Source organism: Dryobates pubescens, chromosome 3, assembly GCF_014839835.1.
Source record: "Dryobates pubescens isolate bDryPub1 chromosome 3, bDryPub1.pri, whole genome shotgun sequence".
Lineage (NCBI taxonomy): Eukaryota > Metazoa > Chordata > Aves > Piciformes > Picidae > Dryobates > Dryobates pubescens.
In genome coordinates, this window is record NC_071614.1 from 38,214,481 (window position 1) to 38,232,089 (window position 17,609).

Consider the following 17,609-nt stretch of genomic DNA (forward strand, 5'->3'; position numbering starts at 1 on the left):
CCCTATTTCTTTCTGACTTCAAGAACAATACATCAGTATCAACAATAACTCCTTTATGTCTTTAACTTTTCAGAAGTTTATACTCCTTACTGGCAGAACAGGCTTTGTTATGTATCTGTGACCTCCAGGTGCAATTTTTGTAATTGGCTACACTTACAGAAGAATCCACAAATTAAGACACTTCAGACTAAACACAGCATGATACATACAGGTCTATTGGGAACACTGAGTCTCCTGTTCAAATAATTGCACCATTGCACCACTGTCCAAAACTAGGCCTTCAAAAATCTTGAGAAAGCAATGTCAAAGTGCTCTGAATGTGAGAGATGATGATGTTGCCCTTCCCAGGGTAATACTGCTAGATGGAAGAGATCAGGAGCTTCCAAACGAAATAGAAGGAGAAACTTTAGAACAAAATTAATTGTATTTACAAATTCCCTTCAGAGTAAGATCAGATGCACAGTCACTGCACTATGCACAATGCAAACAAACAAGCAGATTTACTTGTCTTGCAATAGGACCTGAGAAATAGGATTTTATTAAAACCAGAAATGATAAACATTTCTTCTGCCTGTTACTATCATAAGCAGCAATAGCACCTAACAGCAGTGCCTAGACCTGAGATATTCTACCTCTGGTGTGGATTATGTTAATCAAAGGACAGAAATAACTGAAGTAGACTGCTAATACTCCAAAGGATGGTCACAGTTCTTCACAGATGCTCTGTAAGTGCAAGAGCCCAAGCCTCATCTTGTGCTGAAGGAGAAATGGCCAGAGAACACCCTCAAGGGGTGGGGCTGACAAAATCCCCCACAGTACTGGACCATGGCAGCTAGTGATTTCCAGGGCTCGAAGGTTACTGAGTCTGTTAAAAAGGAAGTAACGGGTAATAGAGGTTGGATATTGCCTTCTGTGGGGATCCTGCTGACCAGATCAGCTGTGTCAGCAGTTTGCCTTTCCTGGACCCCAGGTTCTGCATGTCTCACAGAAATTGCAGAGGTTCACCCAACCTCTGTGTTACACTCCTGAGAAGGATGAAAGAATTTAACTGTATAGAGAAAGTCAACAGGACTGGGGGGGTGGGGAGGAAATGCATCCAAAAGGGACAGTGGTGATGACTGTCAGTCCTCTCCCTGTCATTCTTGGAAGATGGTCATATATTCAGGGCAGGAGGCAAGGAGATCCTACAAAAGGGAAGAGAAAGCTAAAGAATTGCACTGAAAGCATTATGGCAAAGACAAGGCACAGAGCGAAAGGACCCAAAGCAGCAGTTTCAAGTTGGCTCAAATGAAATTCTGATTTGATATAAAACAAAAACAAAAACCAAACAACCCACTAAAAACCACAACCATCCCAGATATTTTTATATTTTTAGGAGTATCTTCATCCTTGAAGATTTTCAAAACTTGGATGGGCAAGGCCCTATGAAACCTGTTCAGATTTTGAAAGCAGACCTGCACAGTGCAAGGGTTGGAGAGTTGATGCCCTCTAGAAGTCTCCTCTAATCGAAATTATTCCACAAATTTAATAATTAGATTTAATATATTAATACAGACAAAATCAAATTAAAATATACAATTTTTAAAAGGCTTATCAAAGCATAGCAGCTTTAGATGCCAGTGAAGAACAGCTATTCCCTCAGAAGTTACAAAGTAGTGACCCTAGAGATACAATTCCTTAATTAATTTAGGAGTAAGCCATGAAGAATGATTTGGTGCAAGGAGCTGCTTATGAAAAATCTTTGACAGACTTATGATTTATTTATCTTCAAGCATCTGATGGTGTTTTGAGTAAACAAAAAAAAAGTCTAGACATTGCTATACATATTGGAGAACAAATGTCTTCATTTCCGTTCTCTAAAATACAGAACTTGATAATAATAGTTCTTTCATTCCCCTGAAATAATCTATTTAGATACACAGTATGTATGTGCCTTGCAATGCCTAAACTGTGATGTCTCCTAGTTGGAGATGATGGTACTACAAGGGATGAATGATGAACTTTGAGAAATAGTTTAGTGGGCATGGTGACATTGGGTTGACAGTTGGACTTGATTATCTTAGAGGTCTTTTTTCAACCTCAATGATTCTATGATTCTACATGCCAAGCTGCTCTTTCCATAGGGTTCAAAGATGAATCTTCACCACACAGAACTGCCTAGAGTAACATGCAGCAGATCTACACAGATGAAAAGAAGTCCTGCTGACTCAGGAACAGTCTTCAGTGAGAACACCAAAACCACTGCTGGAGAAGTGGAGATGCCTGGCCATGGGGGAGAGGGCTGGACCTGGTGGCACCGACCTGCACCATGCCCCTGGTGCCTCAAAGGTTTTCACAGGTTGGTCTCTTCTCCCAGGTGGCCAGCACCAGAACAAGAGGACACAGTCTCAAGCTGTGCCAGGGGAGGTTTAGGCTGGAGGTTAGGAAGAAATTCTACACAGAGAGAGTGATTGCCCATTGGAATGGGCCTGGGGAGGTGGTGGAGTCACCATCATTGGAGGTGTTTAGGAGGATATTTGATAGGGTGCTTGGTTGCATGGTTTAGTTGATTACATGGTGTTGGATGATAGGTTGGATGCAGTGATCTCGAAGGTCTCTTCCAAACTGGTTTATTCTATTCTATTCTATTCTATTCTATTCTATTCTATTCTATTCTATTGAGAACTGAGATGTCTCCTTCCTTCCATCTCACCCACACGCTGCTGAGCAATGCTAGCTATGGCTTGGTCCCTCAGGAGTTAGTCTGAGAGAGTGTTTCAGAATATGTTTTCATTGTGCCTTGTACAAGAAGTCTTTTTAATGCACAATGTCAATAAATTATGTGATAGAAAAACACAGATTATGCAGATAATAACAGAAGATGCAAGGTAAATTCCAGGGAATCCTGAGTGTTGTTTCTCCTTGCTGATCTGGAATTGTGTTTAAGATTTACATGTGAAACACAAGGATCTTAAGATTTTGGCAGCTGTTTTTTGCATTGTAGAAGCACATCCATTAAATATATAAAAAAATAATAAGAGTTCTTCACTGCATCTTTGTTAGAAAGACACTAGTCTTCATTAAAAATTAAAGTTTATGGCTTTGTACTAGGAGCTGGCAACAAAACTCTCCCAGTGGCCTTCTTTATTCTGCCGTGTAGGAGTCAAAGATATGCAAGGAAATTCAGTTCAGAAATTATGAGTAAGGTGAGAGAAGATGTTTTAAAGTACAAAAGTTACCACAACAAACAAAACAAAACAAAACAAAACAAGAAAGTAAAAAAAAACCAAACACATACCAGGAAAAATCCTAGCTGTTTACCTGCATTAGTGACTGGTCTTGGAAGCGTCTCTTCCAACCACAAGTGATTCTATGGTCCTGGTATCATCACAGATCTTTTCCATTGTGAATCAAAGAATAACTCATATACTGAAAGTGGTGAATCATGAACTAGCAAGGAAGTCATCTAGTACTTTATAATTTATTAGTAGCTTAACTGATATGGTTACTTTCAGAAGTTATTTGCAATATCCAAATTCATGTTTATTAATAGCTAAGAAATAGGAGGCACCTATGTAAGTGTGGGAAATTGAAGTCCCCACTGCATCAGGACCAAAGTGTTAAAACTATCTGGTATTACACTTCAAAGGTAGGTTTTATATGTTTGTCACTTTAGAGTTGTCAAAATTCTCTGTCCTCAATGAGACAATCGCAGAGATGAATCAGATCTAGCCATTTCCCCTGGCCAGGTGCCCTGAAAACTGGGAACCAGGCATAGTTTTTCCAACAGCTGCTTTGTTGTTACATGTAAGTCAAGTCCACTTTGTCATCTTTTGGCCCAACTCACAAACTGAGGTAGCAACACACTGCAGAACTCATGCATGCACAGAACTGGGACATTTCACTCCTGATGGAAAACTAAAAATGACAGCAGAAAAACAGAGAAGGAGGGCTTATTTTTAGGAATATCTATTTCATAGTTTGAGGTTACACAAATCTTTCATACACAGAGAACAGGACGCCTGTGCCTCATTCATGCCCTTGGCAATGTTTAATAGCACAGGGGGTTATAGATTTCAGAACACAAAACTGCTACCCACACATCCTTCCCAAATGAGCAGGCATTCTTATGGAAGTAATAGCTTTCTCTTTAAGACAGAAATTTGTCTTTATTACCTATGTTTCATTCAATATTGAACAATATGATAGCTTATTGCAAGCCCAAGACATTTGCAGAGATTTTGATGAAGGTGGGATAAAAAAAGATAAGTCTCAGTAAGCAGGTTATAATTTTTTTTTCAATTCTACTTGAACAGTTATGCTTCCAGTGAGGATTTCTAAGGAAGGAGACTGCATAATTTGTGCAGTCCCTTTTTGAAAATACAAAAAGGGAAGAGCAGCAAGGTAGGTTTAATCTGCAAGATGATAATGCCACACTGTTAAAACTATGTAGCTTCAATAAATTGCTCTAATCTTTAATCAACCTAAACTCTACATATCACTAGATGACCCAAAGATGTATACACAAAAAAGCTGTCTTTGATGCCTATAAAGGTGAAAAGACAGGTGTGAAGCACACACAAAAGGGCCTATTTCTCTGCAGCTGATGCTTCTCTAGTGCTGTGGAAGGAGCTGAGGCCAGCCTGGGAAATCCCCAGGAGTGTTACAAAGCTGGTAGTCATCAGTGACCTGATACACCCTTGGAGACAGTCATAAACTGAGCCCTGGAGATGACAGTGCTACCTCATCTCTTGAGAAACAGGCAACAGAGGCACAAATTCTCTACAACATGGAAGATTGAGTTGCAAGTCAAATAGAGATCACAGAATCATAGAACGTATTGGATTGGACAGGATGTCTAGAGGTCATCTAGTTCAACCCCTCTGCAACAAGCAGGGACATCTCCAAATAGATCAGGTTGCTCAGAGCTCCATCAAAACTGACCTTGAATATCTCTAGGTATGGGACTTCCACTGCCTGGCTGGGCAACCTGTTCCAGTGTTCCACCACCTTCATTGTAAAGAACTTCTTCCTAACACCCACTCTAACTCTACCCTCATCTTTTAAAAGACTGGTGTGATCAGTCATTGTGAAATAACATTCATCTTCTGAGATGAAGATTTTCATGGTTTTGCACAATTAGCGAAATGTTACTCAGATCACAAAGAGCTCTGCAATTTAGCAGTCAGAAGACATGCTAAGAAAAAAAAAAAAAAAAGAAGAAGAAGGAAAAAAAAGGCAAGTTCCTACCTCTTTGATAGCACTCATTTAAGTATTTTGTACAACAAAGAATTACTTTCACAGAGAAATGTCCCCAGTGTTGGAGCATCAAAGTGGGTTACAGCACTCTTCCAAGAACAAGAAAGAACAAAGGTGGACACCTGACTTGCAATTAATCAGGAATATCTGGAACAGTGTTAACTACATCCCACAACAGCACTCTAAGCACTCCCCTGAAAGAGAACAATTACCCTTTTCTGCTGTTTTCTAAAGCTTGCAAGGAGCAGTGGAACTACACAGACAAATCTTTTACTGTTCTTTTGTGATGCTTCTAGAGCCACCATTTGCCAGCAGAGAAATAAGCATGAGAACTGGTGGAAGAGTAGGGAACCATATTTTGTTGGTAAATGTATTATGTGAAATATCAGAGATTTTACATTTGTATTTTTTTAACTACAAGTAAAACTAAATGTAGTTTTAGATTATTTTATCTAATTGTTTTCAGTTGAGAACAAAAGGCTAAAGTCACACAATACTTAACGATATGATCAGTCTGTTTGACAAGCCTAGTCTGATGATGTCCTGGTTTGTAAACCAGGCAGATCCTCTCTTGCCCCTGAAAGGGGCAAAAGAATGACACCACACAAATGGATTGCAAAAGTGATGGAAAGTTTAAATGGAAAAGCAGCAAGTGTTTTACAGACGCTACAAGCGTAGTGGCAAAAGAATCCCTAAGCATACAGTGTCCCCTGCCAAAAGCCTCCCAACACTTCCCTTTTCCCCGCCTGAGGGGAAACACCCAGGGATCTTTCTTCCCCCCCCACTGCTAGGCTAGTCTCAGGCTGGCCAGGTCTGAGTATGCCCCCCCATCCCTTCTTCTCCTGGCATTAGACCTAGCCAGGCCTAAGAGGCCTTGAGATACCCCCCACCATTACCCGATAGGGAGCATCTCCCACAGGAGCAGAGAGGGAAGAAAGAGGAAGAGAAAAACTTTGCAGATGGATTTATAGGGTGCAGGATATTACGGGTATGAAATACGCTATTTCCTGTGTCCACCTTATTGGGTTGGATACTCTGGACACCAGAGGTGTAGCTTGTGTAGCAGGAACTGGAGGCACCCAGCCTTAACTGCCACAGATGAATATATTGAAGAATGAGTGCCTGACACGTTGAGAAGCCATCCCCACTGACACAAGATCCTGTTTCAGTATTTTAATTATTCTCATGGGTCATCTCATCTTCAGACATATCAGCATTGGTGCTACCTCACCACTGGTAAACATTAGCAACTTGCGTTTTTCCAAGGACTGAATTCGGCCTTTCCAAACCAGAATCTAGAATTAGTAAATAAATTGCTTGAACCTGTCCCAATTGCACTACCTGCTGACAGACTAAAGGGCTCTGCCACTGACTACTCAGATTGCTTACTCTAGCAAAAATGTTATTTGAAAAGATACCAAAAATGTTTTGATATCAGTCAAGACTTTGAAGTGTAAGTATAGGTCCTTTTGTAAAGTACGTGAGGTCTCCTAGAGCAGGTCCAAAGCAATGAAGCTGGTTAAGGGCCTAGGGAATAGGTCTTGTGTGGAGTGACTGAGGCAACTGGGGTTGTTTAATCTGGAGAATAGGAGGTTGAGGGAAGACCTTCTTGTTCTCCACAAATACCTGAGAGGTTTTAGTGAGGTGAGAGCTGATCTCTTCTCCCAAGAAACAAGTGATAGAACAAGAGGAAATGGCCTCAAGTTGCACCAGGGAAGGTTTAGGTTGGACATTAGAAAAAAACTTCTTGATTGAAAGGGTTCTCAAAGACTGGAACAGGGATGTCTTTTCCAACCAAAATGGTTCTATGAGTCTATAGATGGTCTGTTTATTTACACAACCACTCTGTGCCCATGGTGCGACAGCCCACTGAATTTCAGACTGCCTTAGATCTGGTCTTATTATTATAACAGACAAAACCCCATGAGGTAACTGCAGCTTATTTGTTGTCTGGAGTGCTCAGAGTGTTATGAAACATTAGGTGTTTGTTGCAATCAACACAGCAGAAAAAATAATATGCAATGGATGTTTCATACTAACACTCCAGATTCTTGCAATTTTTTAATAGTCTTTCATTTTCCTGTGATTATTTTATACTGTCTCATGGAAGCAATAGTAATTAATTTTGTTGAACTATCTCATTACAACACCAACAGGAGATACTGTGATCTATGAGCTAGAACAGAAACATTACTGTTATGTGTCATAATGTGGAAATCTATATCAATGAAAATGTGAAGAAAAAAACCAAACCAACAAACAAATGTTAAATTAAATAAACTACTTCTTCAGTGCCTGTAGGTATTGCCCTTTGACTTAGCTTCAGGAAAGGATGCCCCTTTCAATATCATCCTGATTTTTGTGGCAGGTAAGTAAATGTTTCCTGCTTGTCAAAGGTGGTTTGCTATTAGCTGTTCCTATTTTTTTCCATCTCTAAATTAATGAGACTATTAGGAACAGCAAAACTATGCATATGTATGTGTTACTGATGAAAATATGTTTGAAGACCATCCTTGTAATCAGTTACATTAAAAAATTAATACATTCCTGCTATAGCCTATTCCAATTCACAGATGTGACATGGGCTGACTTGATGACAAAGCAAATACCATGAATGCTGGTCCCCTCCACAGTACTAGCTTCCTCACTGACATCTGTTGTACACTTGTCACTCTTCCTAACAATGAAATCCAGCAACTGGAAACAGGAAACAGACACTTGGCATTCTTTGCTGGAAATTAGACATTAGAAAACATGGAAATCTAGAAGTCTAAAAATGGTTACATATTAAACAACAGGCATCAGAGATGAAACTGTGTAATAATAATAAGACTTTGTTTAAGGTATTTGCACAACAATGACAGTAAAGAGTAAAATTCACTAAAACTGACATCTAACTGGAGGAAGCATGTGACAACAGAAGGATAGAATGGTTTGGGTTGGAAGATACCTTAAAGATCTTTTAGTTCCACAACCCCTGCCATGGGCAGGAACACCTTCCACCAGAGCAGGTTGTTCAAAGCCCCATTCAACCTGGCCTTGAATGCTTCCAGAGAGATGGCATCCACAACTTCTCTGAGGAACCAGAGAATAGTATTAATTAGCTTGAGGATAATATAATAAATATTCCAAGAAACACATGTGTTTGCTCTTTAACTCAGTATACAGATGCTCATTATGTTTCAATACTTTGTTGTGATTAACATCCATTCACAAGTCACTGACTTGAGCCCTGATTCAGCAGTACGTCCACATCTAATCACATACTCAGTTTCAAAGTGCATGCTTCAGCATTTTGTTGGATTGCAGCATAAACTTTAGGGCTAGTAAATCTATACTAAATCAATAAATATTTAAATTAGTGACTCTTGTAACATTCATCACATACATATTTGGGTCACCACTTGAAACCCAATCTGTATGAGTATTTCAACTGCAAAACTGAACACATCCATAAGTAATGTAAAAAGTAAAGAATTGTCCCCATTTCTTACCATTTCACAGAGATCACAGAATCACAGAATGTTAGGGGTTAAAGAAACCTCTGGAGATCCTGAGCCAGAGCAGGATCAGCTTAAGCAGGTTGCACAGACCAGTGTCCAGGCAGATTTTGAATGACTCCAGAGACAGAAATACCACAGCCTCTTTGAGCAGCCTGGTCCAGTGCTCTATCACCCTCAAAGTAAAGAAGTTCCTCCTCATATTTAGATGGAGCTTCCTATGTTCAAGTTTGTGCCTGTTGCCTCTGGTCCTGTCACTGGGCAACACTGATGCCGTCATCAGTACCCATGCAGTTTATATATCCAACAGTCCCTGAATCACACCTTAGGTACCAGCCTACTTTGTAGTGGCCCTGAGCATGGTTTGTTACATAGTTCACAGTTTTGAGCCTCTTGCTGAGAAAAAGAAAGTCCAGACTGAACACCCAAAGATTACAACTAATTGTTTTGCTTATGAAATCATAAACAGGGCTTTGACTACTGCTAGTCTGAATTCTCAATGAATTTCAACATGCCTTTGCAGAAGCAAATGAGGAGAATAGTTGCTGATTTCTAATTATTACTATAATCTCTGTGTGTGTGTGTATATATATATACACACACACAGAGCAGTATTAAAATTATGATCTCTCTTTCATTATTGCTCATATAAGTAAATGAATGTCCTGAAAGATTTGGTTAGTATTTTTATGTTTTAGTGTTGTGGTGGGTTGAAATTTCCCCCCCCATCATTAACTTTGCCAGACTCGTTAGAAGGAAACTGTATTTACAAGCAAAACCTACACTCTACAATGGAATGCAATGAATATGTATAAAATATACATTATTTACAATATTATACAGATGTTTACAATTAGCAAACAACATGATAACCCCCTGGTCAGAGACCAGGGAAGCCATTCCACTGCCCCCCCAACCTCCCTGTCCCAAGAGAGAAGAGACTCAGAGAGAAAAGCAATGGGTTGGACTTAACTAAACAACACAGCCAAACCAAGGTCAGCTAGAAGCAGATCAGTCTCTCCCGAGTGAAGCAAAGCAGAGAGATCAGAAAAGGAGAGAGAATTATTTAGATACAGCCTGTTTTATGACAGATATTTATCCAATGAATTTGTTTAGAATAATCTTTAGTTTTCCTTTTTACGCCCAACAGTGATTTATTTATATTTTTCTACTTTTTCTGCTCAAAATCTGTAGCTAAATTTTAAAGGCACAGCCTAAAACCACCACAAGTGGCTAAAGGTAATTTTCATCTGTCAGGCACTACTTGGAGAAAAGGATGAGAATGACACAGAGCAAAGCAAAAGCAGGCCCATGAGGACGCTTTGCAAATCCAAAACTGGACCAATAAAAACACCTCTTCTGCTGCCTTAGTTACACTGGAGCAGGTGGACTTGGAAGAAGAGGATGGGCTTTGCTGAGGGTATAAAGGAAAACAGGCATGTATAGTATATCTTGCCATACCTATGTAGTTTTTAGTCCGTACTAAGTTAGTAAAATTAGGGTATACACATTTTCTTTAAATGAATTTGGGAGGGGAACAGAGAGGTTCTTTTGGCTTATTTATAATTTTTAAGTAATGCTGGAAATATTTGCCATATTTTTTGATGCCCACTAATGCAATGAGATGAGAACTTGGGCCAGCTCTCTAACAAGCTGCAACAGCACAGAAAATGCAGAATGGAAAATACATGCAGCATCATTCCTGGGGGATAACATTTTCCTCCCTGCTGGTTTGTCCAGCACCACAAGTGCAAAGAAGCAAAAAACTCCAGGAAGTTCAAATAATTCAATGGTCAAACTTGGCTCTACCAAGTGATACAAAACAATCATTACCAAAACCAGCTAGAGCATAAGAATCAATCTGGACACGGTTCAAATTCACCTAGTAGTCTTTCACATTATGAGTACATTACAGATGGCATTTCTTGCAGGAACAGCTAGGAATAGTGACCTTTTGTTTTTCCAGTTTACACTGAAAATTCCTGATTTCCTATGGTGAAGAAGGCTACAACAGACCCGTGGTGTCTTTTTCATTGACGGATGAACAAGAAGAGCACAGAGAATGTGAATGCAAAGCCTAAAAATCCAATTTTTTTTCTCATAGTGTGACACTTCAGAAAAGAATTATCAGTTTGTGATTTTCCCAAGCATGTAATTAGCTTATATACCCATATACACCTTTATATCCTACATGGTATCCTAGATACCTTATTCAACAAATCCTAAAAATAGTAGCGTAAATAGACAAAACAGTAACTCCTTATTCTTCCCACATTTTTCACCTGATTAGACAGCATTATACTTTTCACAGCAGCAAATACTGTAATTAAGTCTATCAATTTCATTACAACTTCTCAAGTTGCACCAGGGGAAGTTTAGGCTAGAGGTGAGGAAAAAGTTCTTCACAGAGTTGCCGGCCACTGGAATGTGCTGAAGGGTGGTGGAGTCACCATCCCTGGAGGTGTTCAGGGGGGGATTGGATGTGGTACTTGAAGCCATGGTTTAGTTAGTCATGAGGTGTTGGGTGACAGGTTGGACTTGATGATCTCCGAGGTCTTTTCCAACCTGATTGATTCTATGATTCTATGACTTTCACCTGCTTATTCTCCTTCCCCAGAATTATCCCTCTATAGCTGATTTCATCTAAAATAGCATCTGGAATGCATTACCATAATTTGGGGGTTATTATGAAGGCTGGTTTTAGAAAGTCCATAAAAATTGTTCATCCCTGTGAACTGGGTATAGTGGATGAAAGAAAACAACAAGGGGTTCATGTGCAGCCTTGGGGATGGAATGTCTTGGGAAGGTTGTTGTCCTGCTCCTTGTTACCCACACTGCCCTTGTCACACAAGCTACACCTGCACTGGAGTTAGCTCAGCTATCAAACCATCATGTAGCAGCTGCTAAGCTGCCCATGCTTGCAGCTTAGAGTAAGGAGAGGTGACTAAAAGAGATGAGCCAACACTGCTGATAGCAGAAGAGACTTCCTGCTCCTCCCACCTACTGCCCTAACATCTCTTACAATCATTTGGCTGTTTATCCAGCCCAATACAGATCCCATCAAGTTCATCCAACTGACAGAAAACAAATCCAGAAAAAAATGGAAACATATATACAGTAATATATGATGGTTTATTGAGCTAGATCTGGCCTTGGTGATAGGGCAGAACCATACAGGCAGAGATGAGGAGAAGGTGAGATGGAGCAGAACCACCTCATTTTACGTCAACAGGACCACTTTGGCTCCCTGATTCAAGGGCAGGGAACTGCTTGAGAGGGTACAGCAAAAGGCTACAAAGACAATTAGGAGACTAGAACATCTTTTATGAAGAAAGGCTGAGGGATGTAGGACTTTTTAGCCTAAAGAAGAGAAGATTGAGGAGGAATCTTATCAATAAATACTTAAAGGGTGGGTGTCAGAAGGATAGGGCCAGTCTTTTTTCAGTGGTGCCCAGTGAGAGGGCAAAAGGTAACAAGCACAAATTTGAACACAGGAAGTTTCATTAAACATAAGGATGAATTTCTTTACTCTGAGGGCAGCAGTGCACTGGACCAGGATGTCCAGAGAGGTGGTGGAGTCTCCATCTCTGAAGTCATTCAAAACCCTCGTGGAAGACATCCTGTGCAAGCTGCTCTAGCTGATCCTGCTCTGGAAGCGGGGCAGGACTAGAAGATCTCTAGGTGTCCCTTCTAATCCCTACCATTCTGTGATCTCCATGGCCTGAAAAAGATGAGCTCAGTGTCCTCTTTCATAGGATCATAGGATGTTAGGGGTTGGAAGGGACCTTCAAAGATGATCAAGTCCAACCCCCCTGCCAGAGCAGGACCATAGAATCTAGCACAGGCCACACAGGAACACATCCAGAGGGGTCTTGAAAGTCTCCAGAGAAGGAGACTCCACAACCTCTCTGGGCAGCCTGTTCCAGTGCTCTGTGACCCTCACAGTGAAGAAGTTCCTCCTCATTTTGAGGTGGAACCTCCTGTGCTGTAGTTTACATCCATTACCCCTTGTCCTATCACAGGGTGCAACTGAGAAGAGCTTCCTGAGCTTGCTCACAAGAATGGTATGGGAAACAGTGTCAAAAGCCTTACTAAGGTCAAGATAGACTGCAACCACTGGTCTCCCTGCATCTATTCATTCTGTTACAACATCATAAAAGGCTATCAGGTTAATCAAGCTTGATTTCCCTTTGGTAAATCCATGCTGACTACTCCTAATAACCTTCTTCTCTTCCAAGTGCCTAGAGATGACCTCCATAATGAGCTGCTCCATCATTTTTCCAGGGATGGAGGTGAGGCTTCCTGGTCTGTAATTTCCTGGAACCTCTTTCTTGCCCTTTTTGAAGACTGGAGTGACACTGGCTTTCCTCTGGTCCTCAGGCACCTCTCCTGTCTGCCACAATTTTGCAAAAATGATGGGTAGTGGTAGAGCAACAACATCAGCTCTCTCAACACTCTTGGGTGTATCTCATCAGGGCCCAGGGACTTGCGAATATTCAATTTGACTTCACTCAGAGTCAAGCAGGTACAGATTTCAACAGTAAACACTTTTGTTAGGTGTTTAAAAGTTAAAACTGAGCCCTTTAGAGAGGACAGCCCTGGAGCTGAGGAGACAATAAACTCAATGGAAGGATGAAGACACTAAGCAGGCAGAAGTAAGCCAGGATAGGGACTCCCTTCCCTGGCTGAGCTGAGGCGTTCACAACCATACTTCTCTTCAGAGAAAACTTAAAAGAGCTTAAACTTAAAACATCAAAACAGGAAAGGTAAGTAGTTACTTTGCGAGAATTGGAGACAAGAGCAGAGTCAGGAGAGGTTTCAGCTGAAACTTTTTGCTTAGTGCCATGAAAGGCACAAACCGGATTCGGCAGCATCAAATGCTCCTGGAAACCCACGCAAGAGTCCTCACACAGTCATCTACACTTTGATGGGTACAAAGGTCATTTCTCAGAGCCATTAACAATGTATTTTTAAAAATTCTAACTTAAAGTTTCTAGTACTAAGGTTGTCATTTTTTATTAAAACATTCCTGACTTTTTTCCCCAAATCTCCAGGAGAGTGAAACTCTCTGTGAATGATTCCTTCACATGAAACACTCTCCTGTGCACTGTAAGCATAAAAGGATCTCAGAAATCATGTCTGATGAAGTGGATGTCTCTTGGGAGAGTGTCAAATGAATTTATGTGCAGTTTATGAAATGTGGGTGATGGAATAAAACTGCTGTATTGCTGAAAGCCTTTATGTATGTGAAATCTGCCATTTCTGGTATCGGTTCTGTCATTTATCTCCCAGGTTACAGATAGTGAATGATTATTGCACATAAAAGCATCCACACAGGTGAGACAGTTGCAAAGCAAAAGGCAGGCTAAGGACCAGGCTAGACTTGGTAAAACAGTTCGCTTTGTTTTACCTTAGAGAGAACATCTCAGGCAGTGGAAATTCCCTGGATGGCTTCCAGATTTTGTTCAGCAACTATCAAAACACAAACATCCATGGCAGTGCTGGAAGCAGGGATCAGAGCCACACACCTTTGCTCTTGGGGGAGAGCCCTGAAGAGCTAGCAAAATCTTACCTTATCTTCTACTGGAGAGGAGAGAAATTTCAAAAGATACACAGTGCAGATTTTTTTTGCCTCTAAAATGACCCATAGCAAGTACAAGACTTATTATGACTCATGTTTATACCTCCAAGGGCTTAAAATTAGACTTCCCCAGCTGCCAGGGACAGAAGCTACTCTGTAATAAGCTGGGGCTTAGATACACCCTGTGAGTTCAGCTCCCAGAGACAGGCACCTGACTTAACATCCTTTTGGGTCTGGACTCAAAGATTTTTAACTGCATTTCCCTGGCTGCACTTATCTAACGTTCTATGCCAGCTGTTCCAAAGTTGATCTTGTGGTTGTATTGCACACAAAGATATTTTTTCCTTTAGGCAGTTTGCTCATGAATTTAACGTTAGATGTTGTAGGATATGGACTCATTCGCACATAAATGCAAAATATCTTATGAAATTCTGGCAATGGAATAACATTCTGCTGTCTGTACTTTGGCCTGAAGAAATCTTCTTGTTCACTGAGTCTAAATATTATAATGTTAAAATTAATATACTTGTTTTCTCATTCAGGGAGAGCAGTGTTGTTGTCCACCTTGGCTTCAGCACGGCTTATGACACAGTCCCCCCATAACATCCTTTTAGGTAAGCTGGGAAGCATGGGTTAGAAGAGTGGATGGTGAGATGGATTGACAACTGGCTAAACAACAGAGCTCAGAGAGTAGTGACCAATGGTGCAGAGGCTAGTTGGAAACCTATAGCCAGTGCTGTTCCCCAAGGGTCAGTACTAGGTCCAGTCTTGTTCAACATCTTCATCAGTGAGGTGGATGAAGGGATAGAGTATACCCTCAGTACGTTCACTGGTTATAAAAAAAATGGGAGGATTGGCTGATACAACAGAAGCCTGTGCAGCCATTCAGCGAGAAATGGACAGATTGGAGAGATGGGCAAAGGAGAACCTAATGAAGTTCAACAGTGATAAGTGGAGAGTACTGCATTGGGAAGGAATAGCCACAGTAAGGGTTGAGCTGCTGGAAAGCAGCTCCATGGAGAAAGACCTTGAAGTCCTGATGGACAGTAAGTTGTCCACAGGACAAGCAATGTGCCCTTGTGGCCAAGAAGGCCAAAGGCATCTTGGGGGGCATTAAGAAGAGTGTGGCCAGCAGGTCAGGGGAGGTTCTCCTTCCCCTCTACTCTGTCCCAGTGAGACCACATCTTGAGTATTATGTCCAGTTCTGAGCTCCCCAGTTCAAGAGACAGGAAAATACTGGAAAGAGTCCAGTGGAGGGACATGAGGATGATTAAGGGACTAGAACATCTGTTTTATGAAGAAAGGCTGAGAGACCTGGGGCTGTTTGGTCTGGAGATGAGAACACTCAGAGGAGCTGTAAAGAAAACCAAGAAAGGCTTCTAAAAGTACATTAATCAGAAAAGAAGGGTTAAAGAAAGCGCTGTCCCCCCATGATGTGCAACAGTGGGGAACCAGTAACAACGGATGAGGAGAAGGTTGAGATTCTCAACAACTTTTTTGCCTCAGTCTTCACTGGCAACCCCTCTCCTCGTTGCTCTTGTGTTGATGGACCACAAGTTGAGACCAGGGTGACATGGACTCTCCCACTGCAAGTGAAGACAAGGTATGCAATCATCTGAGGAACCTGAAGATATACAAGTCCATGGGACCTGATGAAATGCATCCCAGAGTCCTGAGGGAACTGGCTGATGTGGTTGCTCAATTCCTCCACCTGGGCCAGAATAATCCTCATTATCAATACAGACTATGGGATGAGGTGTTAGAAAGTAGCCCTGTGGAAAAGGACTTGAGGCTGCTGATGGATGAGAAGCTGTACATGAGCAGACAGTGTGCGCTTGCAGCCCAGAATGCAAATCACATCCTGGGCTGCCTCAAAATACATGTGGCCAGCAGATCCAGAGGGGTGATTCTGCCACTTTGCTCTGGTGAGACCTCACCTATGAGTACTGCATCCAGATCTGGAGCCCTCAATATAGGAAGGACATGGACCTAATGGAGAGGGTCCAGAGAAGGGCCACGAGAATGATCAGGGAGTTGGAGCACCTCTGCTATGAGGACAGGCTGAGGGAGCTGGGGCTGTTCAGCCTGGAAAAGAGGAGGCTCCAGGGAGACCTAATAGCAGCCTTACAGTACCTGAAGGGGGCCTACAGAAAGGATGGGGAGAAACTGTTTACAAGGGCCTGTGGTGACAGGATGAGCAGCAATGGCTAGAACTAGAAAAGGGCAGATTTAGATTGGGTTTCAGGAAGAATTTCTTTACTATGAGGGTGGTTGGAGTCCCTTCCCAGGAGATATTCAAGGTAAGATTTGGCGAGGCCTTGGGCAGCCTGGTCTAGTTGAGGATGTCCCTGCTGACTGCAGGGAGGTAGGACTAGATGACCTTTGGAGGTGCCTTCCAGCCTGGGCTCTCCTATGATTCTATTAATGTTTACAAATATCTGAAGAGTTGGCATCAAAAGAAGGGGCCCGTCTCCTTTCAGTGATGCTCTGTGGTAGCATGAGGGACAATGGGCACAAAATAGAACATGGGAAATTCTACCTCAACAGGAGGAAAATTATCTTTATTGTGAGGGTAACAGAGCACTGGAACAGACTGCTCAGAGAGCTTGTGGAGGTCTCCTTCTCCAGAGACTTTCAAAACCCATCTGGGTACGTTCCTGTATGGCCTGCCCCAGGTGATCCTGCTTTGGCAAGGAAGTTGGACTCAATGACCTCCAAGGTCCCTTCCAACCCCTAGTATTTTCTGATTCTATGATTCTGTCATTACAGATTATCATTATGACCTTATTCTAACCTGCTATTTTCCACCAGTCCAGTGATACATAAGACTCCCTCAAGCCTTGAAACAAGCTACTACATATACAACACAAGCACTAGAGCTCTCCATTCTTGGTCTCCTCATGTATTGCTGCATGAGGCTTCTTATACTACTTTCATGAGGTTTGTGTTCCAGAAAATCAACACTGTATTTACCTGGTGCCTATTTCCCTATAACATCCATGTAAGAGGGCAGAGGATGGCAATACCACATCATTAGAATCAGAAATACACAGGCTCACATTTACAAATCTTCTCTTAGTCAGATAGTTGTCTGGAAGAGGAAATGAGCAACAGTTCTTTAAAGTATTTTATCAGTTCTTCGTAGTTCAGATCTAGTCTGATCTAAAGCACTGCTGGCAGCTGCACTACTAATATTCATTAGCCAGAGGGAGCAACAGAGCAAACTTCACCTTTGCTATTTTTTTTCCCCTCAAAAATGCTCTGAAGCTATTACAGAAGTCCTGATCCCA

The 17,609-nt window shown here is 41.5% G+C and overlaps 1 protein-coding gene across 6 annotated transcripts in view; it reads right to left on the reverse strand.

Annotated features, from left to right (window-relative positions):
• DLGAP2 (DLG associated protein 2) overlaps window positions 1-17,609 on the reverse strand; it is a 463,517-nt gene that overhangs the window by 387,889 nt on the left and 58,019 nt on the right. The window lies entirely within an intron of this gene.